Genomic DNA, 3,072 nt, shown 5'->3' with positions numbered 1-3,072 from the left:
TTTTTTTTGCACGGCCGAAATATCGCCACCTCATTTAAATCATGCATCGGCTGAAATACCGCCATCTTTTATTTTTACGCCTTCCATCGGCTGAAAGATCGCCACCTGCTGCATTTCATGGGCTGAAAGATCGCAAAATCGTCCAAAGGCATCATTGTTCAGAGGCACCATTTTCATAGCCCGAGAACGTCATGCCATGGCCTGAGGACCCCACTTTCTCTCTGCATAGCATTATTCAAAGGCATCATGGTTCGGAGGCATCATTCCCATAGCCCGAGAACATCATTTCATAGCCTGCGAATCCTTTATTATATGTTTCATGGCCCAGGACATCATGGTCTCATGGTCCGAGGACGCCATCCTAACCGTCCAAAGACAACATTCATGGTCCAACGGGAACTTGCATCACGTTTAAATTTATGCACAATATATGCGCTCGTGTTGTTTATTTGCAGGTAAACCGGCTAGATACAACCGTCTCAGCAGGAGCGATCCCGCTCCAGTTCCCGCAGCCTGTTAGACTTTGACCGTCCTTCCCAACCCGAATATCTCATCCGTTCTTGAAAAAATTTCCATCGGCATGTTCCGCCGGTGGATCCTGAACTACATACGGCATGATTCCTGTAATACCAAGGATATGTAGGTGGCTCAGGAACCCGAGCTCGGTCAAAATTCTTCAAATTGTTTCGTTCGGTCAAAATTGGCCATCGTATCTTTACCCGACAACTCTTTCATCCTTCCCGGGTAAAGAGGGGCAGCTGTTGATACCCAAATTTTCCCTACGTATTTTTTTTTCATATACAAAATGCTTTCAAAATAACATATATATGCATATAAGCATGCCCAAGTGTTTTGGTATTTTTCATAAATTTTAAAGATTTTTAAAATTAATTTATTATCCATTTTAGCAATACAAAAATCAGTAACTATTCCCAAAACTATCAACTTTGGTGAATAGTTTATTTCATTCTCATACTTACACCAAAATATAGTTAAGGTGATTTTTGTATATTTTTACCATTTTATTTGGCATCTTTAAAAGCCAAAATACATACAATTGCAATTTTAGCCTATTTTAGGATTAATAGCATTTCTATAATTATAAAATTTGTTCCAACATTTTTTAATTAACATTTATATATTACTAATTGGTTTTGTACTTTTAATTTGTTTTTAAAATAATTTTACTATTTTTTATAAATAAAAAGGGTAAAACTGGCTATTTAACATTTAGCCTCATTTCATTTCAAATACAGCCTCTTTTGCATTTCAATTTTAACCCTTAATTGACCCAATCTCAACCCCAACCGGACCGGCCCATTTTTTTAATCCGACCCAACCCATAACCAAATTCAAATGACCCTACCCGGTTCCCACCTACCCCTTTAGATCTAGGTCGTTGATCGTACAGATCAACGGCCATAATTCCCCCGTACCATTTTAACCCCAAATGACCTACCCTAATCCCTCATTCCCCACTTCTTAGCCGCCTCTGAATCCCAAAAACTCTGAAGCTCCCCGGAACCTTAGCCTCCTCCTACCCCTTTTCAACCGCCTGTCACCGGAATCCATGGCTTCTCAGTCCATGGATAGTTGGTAATCACCTACCTTCACCAGTAAGCTATGGTTGTTCGAAGCTTCGAGACCTGACCTCGATGATTCCCTCTCCGATCTTCTCAGACCTTTGATTCCATGGCTTCTCCGGCATGCTCCGGCATATTCAAGACTCAGGAGCCTCATTCCTGTCCTCTCCGACTCAAGATCGGACCTTCTTCCAAGCCTTTCTCATTTCTAGGGTTTCTCCGAAACCATAAGCTATTCGAGGTTCTTTCCATGTAGTTTGCTTAGATCTATGTTGAAACTATGCCTCACTTGACATTTAAAGTGTTTTCCCCAAAAGTTCTTTTCAAAATCGTTCGTCTTCGATTTTAGGGTTTTTGAAAGGGTTTTTCCAAAAATCTTTCTGATTTTTCTTCTTCTTTGCTTTATGTGTGTTGTCTATATCATGCTCGCGTGATTTCTTTATCTACGCATGTACTTCCTGTCTACTTTTCTTTTTTCTACTATACATGTTACTCCTATGTTAATCCTGTTATGGTTTCTTTGCTCTTTTACTATATGTGTTTACCGTTGAGATTCTTTTATTTTTGTCTTACTAAACTCTGTTCGCATTATTGCTAAACATGCTTCATCTGCATTTGTTTAAGTTTGTATCATCTCTTTCTTCTGAACTCGTTTAAGGTCCGAGTTTTCTGAAATATGTTCTACATGATCTTGAATCAGCTTTCTTACTTTGTTGTTCAAACATGCTCTCATATCTGTTTTGTTGAGGCTCTGAAACAAACCTTTGAGTCTGTTCAATGGCTTGCTTTCTCACCTTTATGTCTGAATCAAGTTGAAACCCCAGGATTTGGGGGTTCCCCTTGGCGATTTTGATTTTGTGTTCGAGTTAGGGTTCCACTTTGGGACCCTGGACTCTCAGACTTATTGCGAGTCTGCAATTGGACTCGTATCCTCTTGCTTATGATTCTGAACCTTTCAATGCTAGAACTATTTTTCTAAGTAACATGACGACTCTTTTGTTTGATTTGTCTGCTTTATATAGGAGAAGTTCTTCTTTCAAAAGGGTTTTTGCCAACTACTAATTGATTTCGAATTCCTTTAATAGTGTTTACTTGATTGTTACTGATTTCCTTTTAATTAAACCTTTCTTTACCCCTTTCCTTACTTGATTCATTCGAGTAAAAGCCTGTAACTTTGATTTTACTAGTTGTCTGATTGATTCCCTTTCCTTATTTCACACAAACCGTGTACCATTGGGATGTTGCCTTAAATAACTACTATGTATTTACCCTTTATTGTACTGCCTGGAAAATATTTTTTCAAATCCCTTTCCTTAATTGTTTTTACCCGTTTGAAATCAGAATCCCTTAACTAATGGGAGATTGATTACAATGTTATTTCCTTACCTTGTTCTTACTTGTTTGCTGCACTATAAAAGGGGCTCGACCCTTCAGCACTAAAACAACTTTGAACTTTTGAATCCTAAGTTCAATACTCATACTCTCACAC

This window comes from Nicotiana attenuata, unplaced genomic scaffold, assembly GCF_001879085.1.
Source record: "Nicotiana attenuata strain UT unplaced genomic scaffold, NIATTr2, whole genome shotgun sequence".
Classification (NCBI taxonomy): domain Eukaryota; kingdom Viridiplantae; phylum Streptophyta; class Magnoliopsida; order Solanales; family Solanaceae; genus Nicotiana; species Nicotiana attenuata.
The sequence above is the reverse complement of the archived record's forward strand: the minus strand, read 5'-3'. Positions refer to the sequence as shown.